Source organism: Thermobia domestica, chromosome 1 (assembly GCF_964235325.1).
Source record: "Thermobia domestica chromosome 1, izTheDome1.hap1.1, whole genome shotgun sequence".
Taxonomy (NCBI): Eukaryota; Metazoa; Arthropoda; class Insecta; order Zygentoma; family Lepismatidae; genus Thermobia; species Thermobia domestica.
In genome coordinates this window covers 190,141,977-190,155,893 of record NC_137454.1, presented here as the reverse complement: position 1 = coordinate 190,155,893, position 13,917 = coordinate 190,141,977, and the positions used below count along the sequence as shown (strand labels likewise).

The following is a 13,917-nucleotide window of genomic DNA, read 5'->3' as shown; positions in this document are numbered from 1 at the left end:
CCACGTGCGAAAAATAGGAAAATAACTACTCGGGTCTTGAATCTGAGGCCGTGGGCTGCCAGTAGGATTGGAAACTGCGACCACGCGAGCAAAACCGAGCGCTCTAGCCCTGAGGTTCGAAGGAGCCTCACTTTCTGTATATTCATTTCTTTTAGGAGTACCCACTTTGTTTGGCAAGCGCTCTTGTACAGCCTCCCGACATGCTTGTGTGTTTCATTTTGTTACTCCTACTGCACAGTTATAAACATTCAGAACTTTAAGACGTTTCTTCCTATTTTTCATGTTGTTTTATTTTCCATATGTATGGTGTTCCAACTGTAGTGCTAAATGTGCCAAATCGGTTCATTTTCGTCTTTGTCTTGGCATGTGCATGTGCACAAATTTCTGGAGGTATTTTCCTATATTTCGAGTACGTCATATGTCCCAGAAGACGTGGGACATGATACAAGTTTGTTATTTTCACGCTCTATCAGAATTTGAACCATGCATCAAGAGATTTCTTTTCATATGTGTCGACTGTGGGACAATGTCCCAAACAAAGAGGGACATTGATACAATCGTGTTCTAGTTACGTTCTACCAAAAGGTGCACCAGATGTAATAGCAGAATGTACAGTGTTATTTTTCTAGTTTTCGCACGTGAGACGGTGTCCCAGCAGTAGTGCGACAGGTTGACATTATGGCCACATTTCAATATCGATCATGCGATCCCACTAGTGATATTCATTTAGTTTACCCAGTTTCTTAGTGAGTCCAATTGCACAATTTCAACTTGGCTTCAGTTGTTGCATCCTTATTGGTATGCAACCGTACACATCATATTGCATCGGTTTGAGGGAATATTATTAGTGAATTGGCAATTGCTTTCATGTTCTTGACGCAAATCCTTACATTTCCGACGCTTTGAACTCACGTTTACTGAGTATGAGTGCATTTCTGGGCATTTTTCGTTGTGTTTCCACACATGTGAATCGCCCTGCTTCATCTGTTATGCTCTACCAACACTCCAGATGTCTTTCTAGAGCATTTGAGTACTAATTCGCTACACTTAATACTCAGAACGTCACTGTTGACCGGTATCGGTACCTGGCGATTATGCAACCACACACAACGGGCATGAAGATGTCCGGCATTTTGTATTTGTTCCAGATATCGATTTAATACAAACGAATTATTGTTACATGGCAGAAAGCCTATCAATTCATATCCATTTAGACCAAGTTTCACTTGGCAGATTATCCGGGATTCCCTACGTTCCTTTGGGGAATCCCTTGCGCGTGCATGGTAGAATTGTGAAACATGAAAAATTCAATAGAGCAGGTATGACTTCTTCAGTGAATTTTTTACCCGCCCTCTTTATGTTGGATAGTTTCCGAACTATTGGCGTCCGAAAGTCATTTTCCCACGTTTTCGGCACCTTGTAGATCTGAAACTATGTCCGATAGCAGAAAGTTCAAGATAACTTTTTTTCTTGTCTCAGTGGCAGGAGTCACCTCCCAAGAGCTGTAACACTTATTTTGCAACACCCGATATATATATATATATGTGTGTGTGTGTGCATATAGTGAGCAGTACAAGAATATGCATAGGTTATTCTATTAGGTTAATGAGTGAATATGGTACACATTAGTGTCCTAAATCATGCCCTAATGTGCATCATTTTTTAAATGGTGCGTTGAAATGATACCTTCCTTGTCGACTCCCAAAGTAAACTTCAATCGCATGCTGGAAGTGATGGCAAGTTCGGAGCTAAAATCTTAGTAATCTTAAAATAAAGTTGTGATATAGTCAAAACAGACACACAAAATCCATTAAAATATGTGACTATTGATCACTTGCTAAGTGATGTTTCTTACTATATTTAAATAAGTATAGTATGTAACAGAATATTTGACTTAGTATAACTTTCGGATATATTTCAGTATGTTATTTCGTGAATTTATTCAGATCGACACTGTTATTTTAAGCAAAATTCAGAGAAACATTGCGTCACTTTACACCATATATTAGGTATATTATCATACAAGTTATTAGTTCAAATCTTGTTTGAAACTTGTTGAGTTCTGAATGATTGGATTTTCGAAAAACGAGGAGCCCGGCCTGACTGAGGAGGACCGTCAAATGTGACGTCTCCTACGTCTTGAGCTTTTGGTGTTGGAGACAGAAAGACCAAACGTTCACCTTTGGTGAGAAGCAGTGTTCAAATTGGAAACAAATTATTACCAGTATGTTCGTATACATATAAAGCTGTCTAAGATATATTTCAATTTAGTAGAGCTTATTTTTTTAACAGATAGAATGATTTTTTTCTTTTTTCTTTTAATTTACTATCGGTATGCTATACCGGCCCAATGCGATAACTGACACAAAAAGTATCTTTGCATTCATAATGGAAATATGAAGTTATAAACAATATTAGCAACTGTGTGAAACATCTTACATAGTTATTGATATTTCTTCAATTTATCAGTGGAGCCTAAAGGTCTCTCAACATCTTTATTATTCGCTTAAAATAACCCCAGACTTTAACCATAGCTGATCTTCACCAACGTTAGAAGTTGGTGAAGTTAGCAATGCACTGTTGAAGTTGACTTCAGTGAAGCTTGCTCATATCAGTTACTGCACAAAAGGGATTAGTGAGAAAAGCACATGTAATTTAATAGATTTGACAAACAAGACATTAAAAATTGTTTTGGTAGAAAAAGGACTTAACCTTTTCTTTCGTAGTTCAAATAACATCTATGTTAAAGCAGTCACACACGGAAGTCTGGCTTCGCATTATGTGTTAATCATAGCATGGAACGAAAAAGACAGCAATGCAAAGTGAAAAAATGAAGATCGCTTCTTAATTAAGGCATATGAACATTAAAGCGTTGTTAACATATTCTTGGGATATTCATAAGCCGCGACGAAGGGTCCGAGCGCGATTTGCTTGCCTGGCCGTTCGGCCTCGTCTGGGACACGTGACGTCACTCACGTAAGTCACGAGGTAGGGGAAGTGGGGTGTAAAAATCAGATGCAGTATTTAAATTGCACAGATAGAAAAGTTTTGTTCACAGTCCTTGCTAAGACTTCGTTTGGACCAGGTTAGTGTTTTCCTGCCTTAGAGGCTTTGTGAGTTTTCATTACATTGCAATAGTTTTAGTTTCATTGGTGCTTCTTTACTGGAGACGAAATCCATTTCGACCAATCAAGAGTGCTGCTGAATTGTTTTCGATTTGCTTACATAGCAATAGCGTTACGAACAACGCTTGTTTTTTTCGACTGCAGGTTAGTGTTTCAACAAATTATTATTTTAACAATATTATTACTAAGAACTGATTTTCTTGGTGAATGTTGGATCGTCAAATTCTGTGAGCTAAATACTATACGCGAGAAATCAGTATTGAAGAATCTGCAATACGAGGAAAGAGGGCAAAGTGATAAATAAACCGCGAATCTACCTAAGTGCATCGAATGTAATGAAAATATGAGAAATGTGTTAATTTAAATATGTTACAATTTTTTACATAGTGTTTGGACAATGTGACCAAAAATCCTGATTAATTCAAAACGGATTGGTATGAATGCAGTGCAATTATTTCCCCGTATAGTGTGACAATTGCGTGCAGTTTGATGCATAAATAATAAAATTGCTCTGAACGATGGTCCATTTGACAGGCGCCAACTAAAATCGTTCATGAAGTATGATTTTATCAAGTATGCTGATTTCAATCTTACAGCTGATTGAGACATGAAATAACATGAAATTTTTAAGCTCGGTGATTAAGTATATAAATAGATGATAAACGCAAAGAAATTATTATGAAAGAATTGGTGAGAAAATGGTGAGGAGTACCTATTACTATAATATCTATGAATTCATATGATCTATGATCGAACTAGAGACCTTTCGTATAGATATGAACGCTCTACCACTGGGCTACCATGCTCAATTCACAGGTGTTTGAGGAATATACCCTATATTTCTGGTCAAATTGCAGATACACATTACTATAACCATAGTGTGTTAGTCTCATTGTTGAGCTTGCTTTCCTTTACTATTGAATAGTGAATATATATGGCGAAGCAGGCCCGTATCCAGGGATGTCTAGGTGGCCAATCCCCCGTAAATTTTTGCTGGTCCCCCTAAAATTTTCACGGTAGGCTTGCAAATGAACTATAAGATGGTGATGATCTATAATATGGTTGGATCGGCCCCCACTAACTTCAGCCGGACCCCTCCCTAAGCAAATTACTCATTACTGACGATTATATTAATGTATACTATTTTATACTTAGATTGAAAAGAAATAGTAGTAGTTGAAATATTGCTTTAATATTACTCACTGCGACTCTGACATATACTAGTATTCCGCAAATGGATATAACATTGCACATACCGGTATTGTGATATAACAAGATTAACTACTTGGTCAGATTCAATTTTCAAAAGTATATAAAAGTAGAAAATAAAGGAGAATTACTAAGCTGATATAGATAAATCGAATATAATTATGAAATTTATACTGATAATTTGTTTTAAAGGAAAAATTCCTTATTTAAAGTCAGAATCCATAATTTTTAATGTAACATCTTCAGGTGTTCTCAAATAGTACTGATTTTCGAAAAATAAAATTTTAAATATTTGAAATAAGTTTCAGCAACTACCGGAAATCAAATTAAGAGTGATCTTTTTGAATTAAATTATCCTTTAGCACAAATTTATAGTACATTGTAGTTAAAATTTTGATCCTCGTTGGTTTCTTCAAGAGCATTTATAATTTAAACTGTCGAACCACATATGCAAGATTATATACAGTATTGCCTTCACAACTGATACCTGTTTTCATAGTGCAGTTTTACATACAATTCTTAGAATTTTAAATGGACTAATCTTAACCATGTGCTTGACTCCGGCATGGATTATGAAGCAAAATGTTCATTACACACAACGTTGATAATTTGAGTTACAAATTAAAAGTTTTGATAGTTGAACTCCCGTGATATTATCAACAATAAAGAAAATACTGCGTTATAAACTTTCACTTTCACTTCATTGTAATATGTAAAAGTTTGTTCTTACTTTAAGGATCGTTTATTTATTTTGTAAATAACTTATTTACGCTACATATGTAAAAGATTCAAGCAGTATTATATTAGCATTCAATATAGTGAATTTAGGTAAATACAGTAGCATAATTATTCCTGTGTAGTTAGAAGTTATACAGATTAGACACGTTGTTTGTATTCTTTCCTTAGTATTAAATTTGCTGAAATTATTTCATAAGATAGCTATGAAAATAATTCAGATGAAACAAGATTAATTTATTACACGTGTTTGAATAACAGACCGAAAGATAACTAGCGTAGAGCGAGCATTTATGTTGCTGTAAATGTCAGTTGTTTAAAAGCACATTATATGTAACTGTCATTAAAATTATTACGTCAGTGTCATGAATAAAAGAACAGTATATACGACACAAAATTATTCACATACTGAAAGTTATTGTTTGTTTGTTTGTTTTCAATATTTATTTCTGCGGTATGTATGTCAAATAACACTTAAATTTGTTCAGCATGAATTTATTAATTGTGGTACTGGCATGTACTATTTTTTTCTTTTTCAATATACGTTTGACTGAACTTACGAACATCAAAAGTGATGTGGTGACATTTCGTGCAGCTTTGGGAGAGAAATATGTGTAACCCTCTACCCTAATTATTATACAGTTTGAATATCTTAAATTTAATTGATTTCACAATATAATGGAATATCTATAAAGAAATAATAATGCTGATAAAACGTGTGTCACATATTTCTGCTCATTTCTAACAGTCTTCTTTAAAATGATCCAGACTTTACACCAAGTTCCAAATATTTGACTATGAACTATGTTCTTTTGACATTTGATAACATACACAAATTATAAAATGAATATTGTGGGATTAAAGGGATTATTACTTCAATATTAAGATGTAGTCAATTGAGCTCTAAGTGAATTATGTTCCATTGTTTTGTACATTTGCGCATCTTCCACTGTATATCATGTTATTCTGTTATAAACTTAAATAAAATAAGAGGCCGTACAGTAGACATTTACACAACACTAGCATTAATTGTGAAAATGGGATTTTTTTTTTTGCAGAAATGTTCTATGCATATCTTCATCTTCTAAACCCTTCAATTATATCTCAAGAAACTCGTTTTACTTTTGTGTAAGACTTCATGGACGCAAGATGTACATAAACCCTGCTAATCTCGCCTCCTACCTATATTCATATTGTCTTAACTTATTCAATAAGATAATTTGGAAACGATAAGATACAAATTTATAAATATTTAAACACGCACATATATCCAGATGAGAAAAAATATATTTTAGTGCATCAAAATAAGTAATTTACTTAATGGTTGTAAACATATTGCCCTGTGATTTACATATATTCTAATGCTAATAAATCTTTTCCCTAAACTTGACATTTGGAGCTAATATATGGGAACTGTGAGAGAGCATTATATCACGCATTATAATCATCATAACAAAACATATTGCAAAATTGGTATTAAAATCGATAAACAACATTTCAAAGCAATTTAATAATGTAGCGTGGATTATAACCTATCCATATTTTATTTATACGATGAATTTTCCTTTTACTTCATTAATTTTAATGGTACAAGAAGAATAAATCACGCAGAAACAAAACTTTCTTAAGCAAAGAAACAGTAAAACTCCGCTAATAGTACATCAAAAAGTTATTTTAACTATTGTAGAATTCCTCTTTTATTCGTGCGGTAAGTGAATCCGAGTACAGTTTCTAATCCAATACTTGTTAAATATAAATATTAAAAAGTAAATTCAGAGTAATCTTATATCATATCGCGTTCGAATAAGAGTATTACAACATGGTAAAAAGAAAAAAATGACTATGGGCTTTCAAATAAAACAGATGATCCGTGTACTCTATCCCGACCTTTAAAATGTGCTATTGAGTCAGAAATATAAATAATCATGCATAGATTCTGGAACCCTGCAACTGCTGAAAAGAGGGCAAGAACACAAGTTTGGAGAGTTGATGGAACTATGGGGAAAGCTGAAGATAAAATATTGGAAGCTCGAAAAGGTTCAAAACTCATTATCTTCACTATCATCCTTATTCATGAACCCTTTTGTTACCATTACAGTTATCCTTACTAATTCCCAATTTAAAACAACTGAAAATCACATTTCCCAAGGCATTCAGAATGACATGTTTGTTTTATTTCCTTAGTTTGTAAAATAGTCTTTAGTCCGAAAAAGTATCTGTAAAATAGTCTTTTATTGGAGTGATGTGGTCAGGTTCGAAGGTTACTGGTGTTACAGCCGATGAAGGGCTGTGTATGGACAGACAACTTTTAGTTGGGCGATGTGTGATTCGGCTACAAACACCGGTATTTCTAGCTTTCTAGGCTGGAATTGAATATATAACACAAGTATTGCCTTAATGGCTTCAATTGCTAGATGAACGCTGACTTTTTAAAGCTTTTCTGGAAAATTAACCTAAAGCCTAGACTAAGAACTGAATATATTTTTAAAGAACGTTTGATAACTATTCTGCTGCCTCAGTGACGTAGGCAAAATTTCATCAAGAGGAAAGATTCGAATACTCAATCTCTAATCTTTCCAGGACAAGGATGTTTTTTCTTATATATATACGAAGGGTATCGAAAAATAACAGTATTTAAAGAGCTATGCATATATTTATTTATTTTACAAAACACGTTATCACCTCCAAAGTACTTTCTATTATACTTACTATGTTTGTCCAATCTGTAATTCTATTCTTGAGAACATTTTTCATACTCATCTGTTTTGATGTCTGACAGCTAATTCCCCTTTTTTCTTCACCTCTTCTATGTCGTCAAATCGCTGACCCCTCTTCATTCGCGAAATTAAGAAGTTGCACGGAGCAACGTTAGATAAGTGAGGGGTGTGAGGCAAGGGAGTCATGCTGATTTTTGGCCAAAAACTTCCGCACTGATATGGCTGCATGAGCAGGTGCATTGTCGTGGTGCAGAAACCAATCTTTCACCTGCCACAAATAAGGATTTTTTGTCACACACCTTTTTGTTATGCAATCTTTTCAAATAGAAAGCTTGATTAATATTCTGACTTGGTGGAACGCACTCCAAATTCACTACTTCCCTCATATTAAAAAAAAAGGCATCTTCGTTTGGTTTCGCTATACGAGTTTTTTTTTTTTCAGCTAGGTGACGATGGCTTCTTTCATTTGCTTGATTGATGTTCGGTTTAGAAGTTGTAAGAATAGCACCATGTCTCGTTACCAACAATGACCTTGGAAAAAAATTAAACGATTTGGAGCTGCTCTTTCCAAGTACGGCGTGTTTCCATTCGATGCTCTGTTTGCTAGTCAGTCCGAACCCGAAGTATAAATTTCGCAGTCATCCTTCTGATTCCCAAATCTTCAATTAAAATTTACTGAACCGAGTTCCAAGATAGTCTAGATTGCATTCCTATTTCTTCAATGATCCGTCATTGGTGTTCAAGCATAAGTGAAAATTTTGTCGATATTTTCGTCAGTTAGGTAAGTTGACGAACGTGCAGAACAAGGTTTGTCATTGATCGATATTTCACCTTTTTAGGAACAAGTACACCACACTTGAGTTTTCCCCTTAGCACTGTCCTTGTATGCTGTGTTCATCAAAACAGTTTCTGCGGAATTTTTTTCAGGAGTAGGAAACACAATTTGACAGCCGTACGCTGTTCTCTTAAAATTGGCCATCACAAAAAACGAGGTGCGAGCGAAGCTGATTTTACGAAAACAAAATAAATAAATAAATAAATAAATGATGTAACCAGAGAAAACCTTCCCAGTGATGCCGATGGCGCGCTAAACTTAGAGCGAGTTGTTTGACGCTCACCTAATCTAGCGTACTACAGAAGTTTTTCCCAGTGCAGCGATATTTCGCTTTTTATGGGTACCCCTTGTATAGCTTAATATAGTAAATGTTTATTTTTTCATATAATCTTACTTAAGGAGGGCAGACCCCAAAACCTCATTGTATACGCCACTGTGTTGTATTATCTAGTCTACTGGTTATCATCTTACACGACAGATTGCTTCTTGCTTAACTATTACAACTTTGAACTTGAGATCACCATGTAACAGAAAAACCTCCAATCAAAATCATTGATGAACACATTCTTAAAATAAATCTATTATTGATAGAGAGCATTGTAATGTGAATTAATCAATTCATTCATTGAGTATTGACATTTATGTTGTAACATTGGCATATATCATTTAAAATTTCCCTTTCTTAAACACCTCGTAATAAATACGCGACTCTAAGTAATGTGCAGCAGCTTGGTAAGATAAGATCTTGTTTTGAGTACTAAATTACAGTGATCTAACTGATTATATTTGATTGAAGTACAAGTCCAAGCATCATAATCTTCCAATAGGTGTTTTAGGTGGAGAGAAACTGGCCCTACAATCCACGTAGAGTTGTAACCAGTCAAATAGCTTCTTAGATGGGCAAGGCTTGCTCATCACTTAGAGTTTGAACATAAAATTATTTCTTCTTTCCTAGGTTGGAGTTCACTAACTTTTAATCAGGTAGTTCCTTAATGAGGAACCTTACAATCGGTACAAGTCCCGAAAATTACACAGATAAGATCAGGACTCTGAAATAAGAGAAACACATTAGCGTTGTTAAAATTATTTCAATAATTTGTCATTATTCATATCAAATATTCGTTGTCCGAATTATTGATTAAGTAATTATTTTTATCCGAATAATTTATCCTTTTCCGAGTAATTTTTCAATTAGTTACTTATTATCCGAATAAATTGTTCAAATAAGAAATATTCGATGAATTTAGTATTATTTGAATTTTAACAACGCTAGAACACATTCCTCGCGTAGAAAATACAGAGCGATGCATGCGGGGGGTTCTAATGGAGAAGCCTGTGATAAAGAGGCCTTAGGATATATCAACCATGGAAGTAATGTTATCCACAGGACGAGACGAGACAAAAAATGACGTTTTCTCATCTCGTCTCGTCTCGATAAGTGGAAACCTTTTCTCGTCTCGTTTTTTGTAAATTTATGCACAAAATTCATGTCTTAATTTTTTCATAAATTCACCCGAAAGCTATCAGAATATTTCCGCGCCACGAAAGGTCAACGAAAAGTATGATATAACAACATTTAAAGCATATTTATTATTGGAGTATGTTGAGTAATAACTTGCGCAGTTTTAAACGTTGATAAATACTTCTCATTTTCTTCTTACAATCACTTTATCAATAATAGTTCATTTGTAAATTTCTCGTCTCGGGAGGATAACAGTGTACAACTAAAATATTTTTACTCGTGGGTAATAATGGGGAGCGGGTTCTACTCTTGCTTTCGTATCTAATATAAATGATCAAAAATGTACCGAAGGTATTTGATTCTTTCAAGAGAAAAGTTATCCCCCGACCTCTTGCTGAAATAATTCAAATGGATAATCCAAAACAAGATCTTAAAGAGCGGGGGCCGCGATGAATCGAAGGCAGAACGCTCAACTCTGGTGCGTGTTTTCCCTGGTTCGATCCCGGCTTTCACCAAACGGGTTTGTAGAGGACAAACTCTGTGTGCATGGAATTTTTCGGATTCTTCCATTTTCTTCATTCTATCATTATCTCGCTATCATCGTGTCTCTTAGCCTCGGTGCATAAACAAGAAACGTTAAACTAAAATAAATATCCAAGAGGGTTAACTTCAATTCTGACACCTTTTGTTTGACACAGAATAGAATCCAGTGACGTGTTTTTGTTATTTAAGTTCCTTACGCGAGTTATTGTATTAACTCCTTAAGACTGTTGACTACCTGTGCCATCCTTGTTTTTGATCCCATCGATTTATACGGAGAAATATTCTGTTTTTCTTTAAAATGAACATGGATTTTAATAATTTGATTTTACTGACTCTTGTTCAGATTTATTTGTTTTGAACTTTGTGAAAATTAAATTGTGTTACGTATCTTTAATATTTATAAATGAAACATCATGTAATATTAGATTTAAATATAATAAAATATAATTTTGATAAAGCAGGTTTCATTTAAATAAACCTGAGCAAGGAAACAAAATTACATAATTAAAATCCCTATTCATTTTTTTAAAAAAAGGAACAATACTTTCTCATGTGAATTAACTGCTGAAAAACAAATATGTTGCAGGTTCTCAGCACCATTAATTGCTTTACAAGATAGAAAATTTTGTGACCGCATCGGTATTCAAATCCGTTACTAAGAGCAAGAAAAGCATGCATAGCAACTATTTGACTCCAAAGGAGCTCGATTTTACTGGAATAATTGTACAAAGAGGAGCAATAATAGGTCTGGACAATTTATCTATCTCTTTCCAGAGCGACGTATTGATGAAATCACTTAGTTAACGATTTAGTTGTAAAGAATGCTTCTACGAGTCATAGACTTCAGTAACTAGATGGTAGAGGTAGTCCGTCAAAAATGCTTACATATCTTTCTGATCGTGATCTTAGAGTATCAAAAATCTAATGTTTGAATCCCGTTGATCCAGGGTGCGAAATCGCAACTGTCGAAATGAGGAGAGACAGAAGTATTAAAAAGAAAACTTTTCTCAGCGGAATGTTTCGACATAGAGAGATCATATATTTGAACATCCATAACTTAAGATAAAATATTTAAGATTAGGGATGTCATTAACCGCTAGTTCACCCATTAATTAGGCCTACATATGAAATATATGTTAAATAGGCCCTGGGACGTACGTAAGGGCTGGGACTTGATGATTCGGAACACTCGAAATCCCGACTTTTCTGTAAATTTAATCTAGTTGTAGGGATGATTTTACAAATTTTAATATAATTCATTCTCATGTTGAATTTGGACCCCTTTTGAAATAAATTTCTGCGTAAGTGCTTGATTAGCCCTATATATGACTTACTGAAATTGATTTGTAAGCATTCGACAATAGTATAATGTTATTCACTCCAAGTAAATTTTAATATCAAGGGGTATAACAGCCATTAAAAAAGATATGTATTGCAGTTTCAACAGATTATTTGTTGAAAAGACATGCTACGCGTATAAGTATGGAATACGGTATCTTCGTATCAAAACTAGATATATTCATAAAATCATTACAACAAATAGTGTTCATTATATCTAAGCTTATTGTCCCTTGGTACATCAAGAAGCATATTCCTTGGTATGACCATTGTCCAAATTATAAACAAAATTCAATTCTAGATAAGGAGTGCGTAATAATTTAAAATTACTACATATAGAACCAGGAGATAGAAGTATTAATATATAGCAGTATTTGCTTGCCACCTACCTTTATATGCACAATAAAAATAGTTCCAAATGTAAGTCAAAAATGACACGTTTATACACGAAAAACACAAATGGCCTTCTCGCTAATATATTTTCTTGTTGAATGCAATTCTTTCATAGTACGCAAATTATTCTTAGAAAAAGTGGCTTCACTGGAAGGAAGAAAGAATTGCCTAGGAAGTTCAGGAGGGCTGTAGGTATCATGTTTACTTATAAATCCTGTCTCTGGGGTGAACAATTTACTCTACGTTGCGAACTGTATAGTAAAAGATCACAGCGACTACCAACCCTTTTGAGTTTTGATTTGAACTTGAGAAAGAAAGACACGCGTCCCAGTAATACCTAAAAGTAATCCGACAGGTCTGTGTTGTCACGGTCTAAGAATTGAAACCGTTAAAAGTTCGCAAGCTGTTAAAATATTTTTTCACTAATAAGATAATTATTCGTTTCGTGCGATAATAGTAACCGTAGCATAATAAATTTATAGATAGAAGTTTTCCAACATAATTAAGGTTTGTATAAATAAACACGCGATTTATATATAGAAGATTTATTATATATATAAGATTCTATTTGTGTGCGTGTACGGTATTCTTATGCGTGAGTGAATTACTTGCTTCAAAGAGCTTCGTGCTAAAATCTCAAAATAAACAAACAAACCGTATATCTTTTTATAAAAGTTTTATAAGTTCACTATGTGTCCTCTTATGGAAAACTGATTTACTTATAAATATTTTTGTTTACATTTTGGACCTCTAACCTTATAATTTTTCATATCTCATGTACAATATTGTGACAGTTTTCTGAAATATGGAAACATGAAGATTGTGTAGTTTGAATAATATACTTGATATTTCCGCTGCTGAATGATTATTTTGTTGTATTTCTCAAGGTTAGTACTGAGATATAAGTCCAGATTCATTTTTTTCTTTTTGCTTGGTAAAGGAGAGGAAAGGGTGAAATATTTATCACAATTCGTGAGGAAAGGAACATTTTTAACTTGTTGTTTTAGTTTTTTAAAACAAGTATAAATTGATGCTTGTTGGAAATATTGCTAATATGAAAACACATCTACGAAGAATATGTAAATTTGAGAAACAATACAAAAATTTATATTTGTACATGATTTGTTATTACATTAGTTTTCATAATTATTATGGCAATTTTCATGGTAAATGTTATTTTCTTTCAACGAAAGTTATATTTTTAAAATACCTATTTTTGATCTGATGAGCCCGTACAAAATCCCTTTTCACTGATCGAACTAGGTCAATATGAGCCAGTATGGCATACCGGTATTAAATTAAAATACCAAAAATCTTACCAGCTGTAAACATTTCTTTTAAAAAAAATCTATTTTATTGAAGTAAAGCTATGATAGGTCTTTTAGGTTACAGGTAGTAATTCATCCCCAATTTGACCATAGTTCTTCTCCTACATTTTCCTCCAGTTAGAATAAGATCTATTGAGGTTTCAGAAAGGTGTTTAGTATTGTACGCAATGTCTTTCTCTCTTAAGCGGAACTCGAATTGTAAAATAAAGTAATAAAGAAAGACTTTCATCTA

At 33.8% G+C, this 13,917-nt stretch overlaps 1 protein-coding gene across 2 annotated transcripts in view; it reads left to right on the top strand.

Annotated features, from left to right (window-relative positions):
• The first annotated feature begins 2,980 nt into the window (after nt 1-2,980).
• LOC145692189 (actin, cytoplasmic type 5-like) overlaps nt 2,981-13,917 on the top strand; it is a 46,911-nt gene continuing 35,974 nt past the window's right edge. The window contains exon 1 of one of the 2 annotated variants that reach the window (XM_081767493.1): nt 2,981-3,085. The gene's annotated coding sequence lies outside the window, so the exon portion shown is untranslated. Of the gene's footprint in view, nt 3,270-13,917 lie in introns of both variants that reach the window. The other variant, XM_081767489.1, reaches the window with a different exon arrangement.